Source organism: Mustela nigripes, chromosome 18, assembly GCF_022355385.1.
Source record: "Mustela nigripes isolate SB6536 chromosome 18, MUSNIG.SB6536, whole genome shotgun sequence".
Classification (NCBI taxonomy): Eukaryota; Metazoa; Chordata; class Mammalia; order Carnivora; family Mustelidae; genus Mustela; species Mustela nigripes.
Genome location: NC_081574.1, coordinates 34,988,253 through 35,000,604, shown reverse-complemented (window position 1 = coordinate 35,000,604; position 12,352 = coordinate 34,988,253).

Below are 12,352 nucleotides of genomic sequence, written 5' to 3'. Positions count from 1 at the left end.
TAAGAGTCACTTATGGTTTGTCTTCCTCCTAGTCCCATCTTGTTTCATTTATTCTTCTCCTACCCCCCTAAGCCCCCATGTTACATCGCCACTTCATCATATCAGGGAGATCATATGATAGTTGTCTTTCTCTGCTTGACTTATTTCACTAAGCATGATACGCTCTAGTTCCATCCACGTTGTTGCAAATGGCAAGATATCATTTCTTTCATGGCTGCATAGTATTCCATTGTGTATATATACCACTTCGTCTTTATCCATTCATCTGTTGATAGACATCTAGGTTCTTACCATAGTTTGGCTATTGTGGACATTGCTGCTATAAACATTTGGGTGCACGTGCCCCTTCATATCACTACGTTTGTATCTTTAGGGTAAATACCCAGTAGTGCTATTGCTGGGTCATAGGGTAGTTCTATTTTCAACATTTTGAGGAACTTCCATGTTGTTTTCCAGAGTGGTTGCACCAGCTCGCATTCCACCAACAGTGTAGGAGGGTTCCGCTTTCTCCGCATCGTCACCAGCATCCGTCATTTCCTGACTTGGGGATTTTAGCCATTCTGACTGGTGTGAGGTGATATCTCATTGTGGTTTTGATTTGTATTTCCCCGATGCCGAGTGATATGGAGCACTTTTTCATGTGTCTGTTGGCCATCTGGATGTCTTCTTTGCAGAAATGTCTGTTCATGTCCTCTGCCCATTTCTTGATTCTCAACACCAAATCTTTGGTGTTGAGTTTGCTAAGTTCTTCATAGATTTTGGACACTAGCCCTTTATCTGATATGTTGTTTGAAGATATCTTCTCCCATTCTGTCAGTTGTCTTTTGGTTTTGTTAACTGTTTCCTTTGCTGTGCAAAAGATTTTGATCTTGATGAAATCCCAATAGTTCATTTTTGCCCTTGCTTTCCTTGCCTTTGGCAATGTTCCTAGGAAGATGTTGGTGCAGTTGAGGTCGAAGAGATTGCTGCCTGTGTTCTCCTCAAGGATTTTGATGGATTCCTTTCTCACATTGAGGTCCTTCATCATTTTGAGTCTATTTTTGTGTGTGGTGTAAGGAAATGGTCCAATTTCATTTTTCTGCATGTGGCTGTCCAATTTTCCCAGCACCATTTATTGAAGAGGCTGTCTTTTTTCCATTGGACAGTCTTTCCTGCTTTGTCAAAGATTAGTTGACCATAGAGTTGAGGGTATATTTCTGGGCTTTCTACTCTGTTCCATTGATCTATGTGTCTGTTTTTGTGCCAGTACCATGCTGTCTTGATGATGATAACTTTGTAATAGAGCTTGAAGTCCGTAATTGTGATGCCACCAACTTTGGCTTTCTTTCTCAGTATTCCTTTGGCTATTCAAGGTCTTTTCTGGTTCCATATAAATTTTAGGATTATTTGTTCCATTTCTTTGAAAAATATGGATGGTACTTTGATAGGAATTGCATTAAATGTGTAGATTGCTTAGGTAGCATAGACATTTTCACAATATTTATTCTTGCAATCCAGGAGCATGGAACATTTTTCCATTTCTTTGTGTCTTCCTCAATTTCTTTCATGAGTACTTTATAGTTTTCTGAGTATAGATTCTGTGCCGCTTTGGTTAGGTTTATTCCTAGGTATCTTATGGTTTTGGGTGCAATTGTAAATGGGATTGACTCCTTAATTCTCTTTCTTCTGTTTTGTTGTTGGTGTAGAGAAATGAAACTGGTTTCTGTGCATTGATTTTATATCCTGACACTTGTACTGAATTCCTGTACAAGTTCTAGAAGTTTTGGAGTGGAGTCTTTTGGGTTTTCCACATATAGTATTATATCATCTGCGAAGAGTGATAGTTTGACTTCTTCTTTGGAGATTTGGATGCCTTTAATTTCCTTTTGTTGTCTGATTGCTGAGGCTAGGACTTCTAGTACTATGTTGAATAGCAGTGGTGATAATGGACATCCCTGCCATGTTCCTGACCTTAGTGGAAAAACTTTCAGTTTTTCTCCATTGAGAATGAAATTTGTAGTGGGATTTTCATAAATGGCTTTGATAATATTGAGGTATGTGCCCTCTATCTGTACACTTCGAAGAGTTTTGATAAGGAAGGGATGCTGTACTTTGTCAAATGCTTTTTCAGCAACTATTGAGAGTATCATATGGTTCTCCTTTCTTTTATTGATGTGTTGTATCACATTGATTGATTTGCGGATATTGAACCAACCTGCAGCCCTGGAATAAATCCCATTTGGTCGTGGTGAATAATCCTTTTAATGTACTGTTGAATCCTATTGGCTAGTATTTTGATGAGAATTTTTGCATCTGTGTTCATCAAAGATATTGGTCTATAGTTCTCTTTTTTGATGAGATCCTTGTCTGCTTTTGGGATCAAGGTGATGCTGGCCTCATAAAATGAGTTTGGAAGTTTTCCTTCCATTTCTATTTTTTGGAACAGTTTCAGGAGAATAGGAATTAGTTCTTCTTTAAATGTTTGGTAGAATTCTCCTGGGAAGCCGTCTGGCCCTTGGCTTTTGTTTGTTTGGAGATTTTTAATGACTGTTTCAATCTCCTTACTGGTTATGGGTCTGTTCAGGCTTTCTACTTCTTCATGGTTCAGTTGTGGTAGTTTATATGTTTCTAGGAATGCATCCATTTCTTCCAGATTGTCAAATTTGTTGGCGTAGAGTTGCTCATAGTATGTTCTTATAATAGTTTGTATTTCTTTTGTGTTAGTTGTGATCTCTCCTCTTTCATTCATGATTTTATTTATTTGGGTCCTTTCTCTTTTCTTCTTGATAAGTCTGGCCAGGGGTTTATCAATTTTATTAATTCTTTCAAAGAACCAGCTCCTAGTTTCGTTGCTTTGTTCTATTGGTTTTTGTTTGTTTGTTTGTTTCTATTTCATTGATTTCTGCTCTGATCTATATGATTTCTCTTCTCTTGCTGGGTTTAGGGTTTCTTTCTTGTTCTTTCTCCAGCTCCTTTAGGTGTAGGGTTAGGTTGTGTACCTGAGACCTTTCTTGTTTCTTGAGAAAGGCTTGTACTGCTATATATTTTCCTCTCAGGACTGCCTTTCTTGTGTCCCACAGATTTTGAACCGTTGTGTTTTCATTATCATTTGTTTCTACCACTTTTTTCAAGTCTTCTTTAATTTCCTTGTTGACCCATTCATTCTTTAGAAGAATGCTGTTTAGTCTCCATGTATTTGGGTTCTTTCCAAACTTCCTCTGTGGTTGAGTTCTAGCTTCAGAGCATTGTGGTCTGAAAATATGCAGGGAATGATCCCAATCTTTTGATACCTGTTGAGTCCTGATTTAGACCGAGGATGTGATCTATTCTGGAGAATGTTCCATGCGCACTAGAGAAGAATGTGTATTCTGTTGCTTTGGGATGAAATGTTCTGAATATATCAGTGATATCCATCTGGTCCAATGTGTCATTTAAGGCCTTTATTTCCTTGTTGATCTTTTGCTTGGATGATCTGTCCATTTCAGTGAGGGGAGTGTTAAAGTCCCCTACTATTATTGTTTTATTGTTGATGTGTTTCTTTGATTTTGTTATTAATTGATTTATATAGTTGGTTGCCCCCGTGTTGGGGGCATAGACATTTAAAATTGTTAGATCTTCTTGTTGGACAGACTCTTTGAGTATGATATAGTGTCCTTCCTCATCTCTTATTATAGTCTTTGGCTTAAAATCTAATTGATCTGATATAAGGATTGCCACTCCTGCTTTCTTCTGATGTCCATTAGCATGGTAAATTATTTTCCACCCCCTCACTTTAAATCTGGAGGTGTCTTCGGGCTTAAAATGTGTTTCTTGTAGGCAACATATAGATGGGTTTTGTTTTTTTATCCATTCTGATACCCTGTGTCTTTTGATTGGGGCATTTAGCCCATTAACATTCAGGGTAACTATTGAGAGATATGAATTTAGTGCCACTGTCTTGCCTGTAAGATGACTGTTACTGTATATTGTCTCTGTTCCTTTCTGATCTAACACTTGTAGGCTCTCTTTTTGCTTAGAGGACCTCTTTCAATGTTTCCTGTAGAACTGGTTTGGTGTTTGCAAATTCTTTCAGTTTTTGTTTGTCCTGGAAGCTTTTAATCTCTCCTTCTATTTTCAATGATAGCCTAGCGGATATAGTATTCTTGGCTGCATGTTTTTCTCATTTAGTGCTCTGAATATGTCATGCCAGCTCTTTCTGGCCTACCAGGTCTCTGTGGATAAGTCTGCTGCCAATCTAATATTTTTACCATTGTATGTTACAGACTTCTTTTCCCGGGCTGCTTTCAGGATTTTCTCTTTGTCACTGAGACTTGTAAATTTTACTATTAGGTGACAGGGTGTGGGCCTATTCTTATTGATTTTGAGGGGCGTTCTCTGAATCTCCTGAATTTTGATGCTCGTTCCCTTTGCCATATTAGGGAAATTCTCCCCAATAATTCTCTCCAGTATACCTTCTGCTCCCCTCTCTCTTTCTTCTTCTTCTGGAATCCCAATTATTCTAATGTTGATTCGTCTTATGGTGTCACTTATCTCTCGAATTCTCCCATCGTGGTCCAGTAGCTGTTTGTCCCTTTTTTGCTCAGCTTCTTTATTCTCTGTCATTTGGTCTTCTATATGGCTAATTCTTTCTTCTGCCTCATTTATCCTAGCAGTGAGAGCCTTCATTTTTGATTGCACCTCATTAATAGCTTTTTTGATTTCAACTTGGTTAGATTTCAGTTCTTTTATTTCTCCAGAAAGGGATTTTATATCTCCCAAGAGGGTTTCTCTAATATCTTCCATGCCTTTTTCGAGCCTGGCTAGAGCCTTGAGAATTGTCATTCTGAACTCTAGATCTGACATATTACCAATGTCTGCATTGACTAGGTCTTATCCTTCAGTACTGCCTCTTGTTCTTTTTTTTGTGGTGAATTTTACTGCCTTGTCATTTTGTCCAGATAAGAGTATATGAAGGAGCAAGTAAAATACTAAAAGGGTGGCAACATCCCCAGGGAAATATGCTTTAACCAAATCAGAAGAGATCCCAAATCGTAAGGGGGGAGAAAGGGGATAAAACGAGGTTCAGAAAGAAAAAAAGAAAAAGAAAAAAAAAGGAAAGAAAGAAAAGAATTTAAAAAAGAAAACGAATAAAGAAAAGTATAAAAAAGAAATTTATGTATTATATAAACTAGTTTAAAAACGTTAAAAAATAAAAAGGTCAAAGTTTAAAAAAATTTTTAGCAGAAGAAGAGAAAAAAATGAAAAAGAAAAAAAATTAAATTAACTGCAAGACTAAAGAATCATAGGGAGAAAGCCATGAGTTCTGTGCTTTGCTTTCTCCTCCTCTGGAGTTCTGCTGCTCTCCTTGGTATTGAAACTGCACTCCTTGGTAGGTGAACTTGGTCTTGGATGGATTTCTTGTTGATCTTCTGGGGGAGGGGCCTGTTGTAGTGATTCTCAAGTGTCTTTGCCCCAGGCAGAATTGTACCGCCCTTACCAGGGGCCAGGTTGATTAATCTGCTTGGGTTTGCTTTCATTAGCTTTTGTTCCCTAAGCACTTTCTGTAGAGTTCCAGAGGATGGGAATACAAATGGTGGCCTCCTGTCTCCGGCCCAGAGGAGCCGAGAGCCCAGAGCCCCACTCCTTAGTTCACCCTCAGAGAACAGCGCCCAGTTACTCCCTTCTGCCTGACCTCTGGCCATGCTCCGAGCTCACCGAGCCTGAGACCGGTTCAAGGTAACCCCGAGCTGTGAGCTCACTGTCGGCTCTGTCTCTGTAGCTGGCTTCCCTGTTCTAATACCTGTAAGCTCTGCGACACTCAGACACCTCCGATCCTCTGTGACCCTGCGGGACCTGAGGCCACACTGACCCCGCGTGGGCTTCACCCCGGTTTAGCCTCTAAAGCAATGTCCTAAAGTGGAACAGACTTTAAAAAGTCCTGATTTTGTGCTCCGTTGCTCCGCCGCTTGCCCGGAGCCAGCCCCTCCCCCCGGGGTCTATCTTCCCGTCGCTTTGGTTCACTTCTCTGCCAGTCCTACCTTTCAGAAAGTGGTTGTTTTTCTGTTTTTAGAATTGCTGTTCTTCTTCTCTTCAATTTGCCCATGGGTTTGTAGGTGTTTGCAATCTTTAGATAAGCTATGTAACTGATCTCCTGTTAGCTGAAGTAGTCTCAGCCTGCTACTTCTCCACCATCTTGACTCCCCTAGGTGTCTGATGGTTTTTGATGCAGTTGTAAATGGGACTAATTATATTCTTTTTCCGCTTCTTCATTATTGATATATAGAAATGCAACAGATTTCTGTATGTTGATTTTGTATTTTGCAATTTTACTGAATTTGTTTATCAGTTCTAACAATTTTTTGATGGACTCTTTAGGATTCTCTACATACAGTATCATGTCATCTGGAAATAGTGAAAGTTTTATTTCTTCCTTGCTGACTTGGATGCCTTTTATTTCTTTTTGTTTTATGATTGCTGAGGCTAGGACTTGCAGTACTATGTTAAATAACAGTTGTGAGTGAGGAGATTCTTGTCTTACTCCTGACTATTGAGGAAAAGTTCTGTTTTTCCCCATTAAGAATGATTCCCCATCCTTTCAGGGATGGCCTTTATTATGTTGAGTATGTTCCATCTAAACCTCCTTTGTTCAGGGTTTTTATCATGAATGGATATAGTACTTTGTCAGATATTTTTTCTGTATCTATTAAGAGTATCATATGGTTCTTAGCCTTTTATTAATATGGTATTTCACATTAATTGATTTGTGAATATTAAACTACCCTTGCAGCCCAGGAATAAATCCAACTTGATCACAGTGAATGATTTTTTTTTTAATGTATTGTTTTTGCATCCATTTTTGTCAGGGGTATTGGCATGTAGTTCTCTTAGTGGAGTCTTTTTCTGGTTTAGGAATAAGGCATTTTGTTGGCCTCATAACATGAAGTGGGAATTTTCCTTCCTCTTCTATTTTTGGGAATTGTTTGAGAAGAACAGACATTAACACTTCTTTAAATGTTTGATAGAATTCCTCTGTGAAGCTCTCTGGCCTTGGACTTTTATTTATTGGGAGGTTTTTGATTACTTGATTTAATTTCTTTGCTGGTTATTGGTCTGTTCAAGTTTCCTATCTCTTCTTGTTTCTGTTTTGGTAGCTTATAGGTTTCTCGGAATTTATCCCTTTCCTACAGTTTGTCCAATTTGTTGGCATATAGTTTTTATAATATTTTCTTATAATTGGGAGCACCTGGGTGGCTCAGTCTTTTAAGTGACTGACTCTTGGTTTTAGCTCAGGTCATGATCTACAGGTAATGAAATTGAGCACCATGTCACATTCTGTGCTGAGGGTCGAGTATGCTTGAGATTCTCTCCCTCTCCCACAGCTCTACCCCTCCCCCAACTCATACACTGTCTTTCTCCAAAATAGATAATTAAATAATCTTTAAATCTTTAAAAAATAATCTTTTAAAAAAATTCTCTTGTAATTGTATTTCTGTGGTGTTGGTTGTTACTTCTCTTCTCTCATTTGTGATTTTATATATTTGGGGCCTTTCTCTTTTCTTTCTTTTTTTTAAGATTTTATTTATTTATTGGAAAGATAGAGAGAACACAGGGTGAGAAGGGGTAAAGGAGAGGGGAAAGGTCCCAAGCAGACTCCAGGCTGAGCATGGAGCCCAGTGCAGGGCTTGATCTCATGCTCCTGAGATCATGACCTGAGCTGAAACCAAGAGCCAGATGTTTAACCATCTGAGCTGCCCTGGCACCCCTCTTTTCTTTTTGATAAGCCTGGTAAGAGGTTTATAAATTTTATTAATTTTTTCCAAAGACCAGCTCCAGGTTTCATTGAACTGCTTTATTGTTTTCTTTAGTTTCTCTATCATTTATTCTGCTCTAATTATTATTTTTTTCCTTCTGCTGGACTTAGGCTATCTACTTTAGATATAAGGCTAGATTTTTGCTTGAGATTTTTCTTGCTTGTTGAGGTAGGCCTGTATCACTATCCCTTAAGACCATTTTGCTGCATTTCAAAGGTTTTGGACTACAGTGTTTTCATTTTCATTTTTTCCATGTACTTTTTTTATTTCATTGTTTAGTAATATGTTGTTTAACCTCCATACATTTGTGGTCTTCCCAGATTTTTTATTATGGTTGACTTCTAGTTTCATAGCATTGTGCTCAGAAAAGATGCATGATATGACCCCAATCTTTTTGCACTTGTTGAGCCCTGTTTCATGACCTAATGTGTGCTGTATTGTGGAAAATGTTCCATGTGCACATGAAAAGAATGTATATTCTTCTGTTTTAGGATGGAATGTTCTGAATATATCTGTTAAGTCCATTTTTCCAGTGTGTCATTTAAAGCCATTGTTTCTTGGTTTATTTTCTACTTAGACAGATCTGTCCATTGATGTAAGCAGGGTATTAAATTCCCCTACTATTGTTGTATTATATTCAATGAGTTCCTTTATGTTTGTTCTTAGTTGTTGTATATATTTTGGTGTTCCCATGTTGGGGACATAAATATTTACAATTGTTATATCTTCATGTTGGATTGTCTCTTTTATGTTTATAAAGGGCCCTTCTTTATCTCTTGTTACAGTCTTTGTTTTAAAGTCTAGTTTTTATGAGATGAGTATTGTTACTCGAGCTTACTTTTGACATCAATTTGCATGATAAATGTTTCTCCATCCTCTCATTTTCAATCTTTAGGGGTCTTTAGGTCTAAAATGAATCTCTTATAGATAGCATATAGATGGGTCTTGTTTGTTTGTTTGTTTTAATCCGTTCTGACACCCTATATCTTCTGACTAGAGAATTTAGTCTCTACATTCAAAGTAACTATTGATAGATGTGCATTTATTACCATTTCATTCTTGTTTTGTCATTATGTCTAGAGTTATCACATTGACCTCTCCTTTTCACTGAGTTACCTATAATATTTCTTCCTGGGTTGCTTTAGAGAAAGTAGTTGAAGCATACCAGTATAAGAAATCATCAAATTACCAGGGAAGAAAGCAAGAGAGTAAAAAAGAAAAAAAGAATATTTCTTCTGTGTATTTCCATTTTTGTGTGTGTGTTCTCTTCAATTTCTTTCAACAATGTCATATAGTTGCATCTCTACTAACAACAAATGTGTGAAAAAAGATATTAAAATGCATTTTAGTTTATAATTTCTAGGAAAATTAATATGTTATTTGACATCTATATGCAGGAAATTTAAAAATGCTGATTAAAGAAATAAAATCTAAATAAATGGAAAGATGTGTTCTTGAGTTGGAACATTTAACATAGTAAAGAGGTAAATATCCATACTACCCAAAGTGAGCTACAGATGCAACACAATTCCTATCAAAATTCTAATGCTGTTTTTTGGGGGGTTTTTTGTTTGTTTGTTTGTTTGTTTGTTTTACAAAAATAGAAAAAACAATCCTAAAATTCATATAGAACCAAAAATGACTTTTAGGAGCCAAAGCAATCTTGAGAGATAGGAACAAAGCAGGAGGCCTCATGCTTCCTGATTTGAAATCATTAAAAAGCTACAATAATTGAACAATATGCTATTGGCATAAAGAGAGACACATAAACCAACAATACAGAAGAGAGAGTGCATAAGTCATCTCACACATATACAGTCAACTAATCTTTGGAAAAAGAACCAAGAATACCCATTGTTGTAAAGATAGTGTCATCAACAAATAGTGTTTGAAAAACTGGATATCTACAAATACTTAAATACTTAATTGCAAGAGCTGAAATTGTATGCTTCTAAACTTCATAACAGCAGTCCTGGCTATGACACCAAAAGCACAGTCAACAAAAGCAAAAATAAACAAGTGAGTCTATATTAAACTAACAAGCTTTGGAAGAAAGGAATGAAGGAAGGAAGGAGAAAGGAGGTAAGGAGGGATGAAGGGGAAAGAAAGAAAAGGTGAAGTACAAAGTGAGAGAAAATATTTGTGAACTCTGTATCTGATAAAGGATTAATATCCAAAATTTTCAAGAATCTCCTATAACTCAGTAGCAAAATAGTGATGCTTAGCATCAGAAATCATCATCAGAGAAGGTAAATAAAAACCACAATGTTACTTCACATGCATTTGGTGGCCATTACAAAAAAGGGGGAAAAAAAAAAGGACCTGGCAAATAATGAATGGTGATGAGAATGTGGAGAAATTAGAACCCCATTACACAGTTTTGGTGGGAATGTAAAATAGTGCAGCTGCTATGGAAAACTGGGGAATTTCCTCAGATTAAAAATTGAACAACTATATGGCCCAGCCATCCCCTTTCCAGGTTATTTATTCAAAACAATTGAAATCAGGATCTCAAATAGATACTTGCATTCCATTTTCATTGCAGCAATATTCATAAGGGTAAAGTAATGGTACAATCTACACGTCTGTCAACAGATTAATGGATTAAGAAACTGTGATATATACATATAATGAAGTACTATTTAGCCATAAAATAGAAAGAAATTCTGTCACATGGTACAACATGGATCAACCTTGAGCACATTATGCTAACTGAAATTAGTAAATCACAGAAGGACATATACTGCATGGTTACAGTTATGTATCAGGTTTCTACAGTAGTCAAACTCAGAAGGACAAAGTAGAATGGTGGTGGTTGTTGCTAGGGGTGGTTGTTGCCAGGGCTCAATGAGTTGCTGCTTATTGGATTTATAATTTCAGTCATGCAAAATAATCTCTGGAGATCTGTATATAACATTGGATTCTGGTTAACAATACTGTCCACTAAGAATTTTGAGAGGCCAGATTTTAAGTTATGTGTTTTTTACCACAATAAAAAAAAATGTTGAAGTCCTAACCCTTGATACCTATTGTTCATTCTAAATCCCACTCCTATTCATCTATCTCCTGGAAAATCTCCATGGCTTCCTGATGATATAACCAAAACTTTATCTTGAAGTGCCATAACCCTTAATAATCAAATGTTTCTTATTCCAGCACTGTTGGACATGTCCAATCACAGTTACAATGGGACACACTCAGGTCTATATCAAATGGGCTCCACCCATATTCCCCCCTGCCTCCCCCTTGGGTAAAAACACTCCCAATTCTTACCACTAATCAGAATCTATTATCCCTGCCAGTATAATGACTCTTATTTTTTGGTTGTTTGTTTTTTTGTCACTGGCAACAAGTTAAAAGTGCCCTGCTAGCAGCTATCCTTGTATTTTAATTAGAAAGTTAGAACTTTGCTATTTCTTCTGGAAAGAGCATACCTCCTTTGGCCTCCTACCCCAAAATCCCAGAATGTGAGGCAGAAGCCAAAAAGTCCCCCATTTGGGCATTGGGAGAAAAGGTAGTCATATATTCACATTCTATAGTCTTTCCTATTAGTGACAAATTAGGAATTCTGGATTAATAAATATATTGCACCCAAATGATTTTGTATTAGTTATGGGTCTTTTCAGAAACCAAACTAATAAGATATCTATATACCTACATAAAGATACATGGATTTTTTTTAAAGATTTCATTTATTTACTTGACAGAAAAAGCACAAGCAGGGGAAGAAGCAGACAGAGAAGGAGAGGGAGAAGCAGACTTCCCACTGAGCAGGGAGCCCGGTGCAGGGCTCAATCCCTGGACCCTGGGATCATGACCTGAGCTGAGGGCACATGCTTAACTGACTGAGCCACCCAGGTGCCCTGAGATACATATGAGATTTATTTTAGAATTGTCTCATGTAATTATGGGGGCTGAAAAGTCCCATGATCAGCCATCTGCAAACTGGAGAACCAAGAAAGCTGGTGGTATTATCAATGTCTCGTGACTCTGAAGACCTAAGAATCAGGTGCTAATGATGTAAGCCCTTTATCTGAGTCCTTAAGAACAAGGATTACTGATGTCCAATGGCAGAAAAAGATGAGTGTGTTCAACTCAAGCACAAAGAAAATTCATCCTCTTCTAGCTTTTTGTTCTATTCAGATACCTAGGAATAATGTTTTACTACCTATGGGCATCTTACAGCCTCGTCAAGTTGACACATAAAATCAATCACCACAAAAATCAACGCATTATTTTAGAATGCTTCCTTCAATCTGGTGCTTCAACTTCACTTTTAGGAAGCCATTCAAGAGGTCTATGAGGCTAAGTTGTGCATTATGAGAAATAGTGGGTCTCATGGTCATGGGCTCCTTCCCCTACCTTCTTCACTGTGAAGTGGTTGCCTTGGTCAGATGCTAAGCAAAGTGGGAGTCTATGCCAATGGGTTCCATTATACTACTAGTTATATCATATACAGAAGCACCAACTAAGGCTCTACAGGTCAGAAAGGTGAACAAATAATTGAAAAAAATCAATAGAACAGACCTCTGGCTTTTCCAGTATACAAGTTCTAACATAATCAACTTTCCACTAAGTTGCTC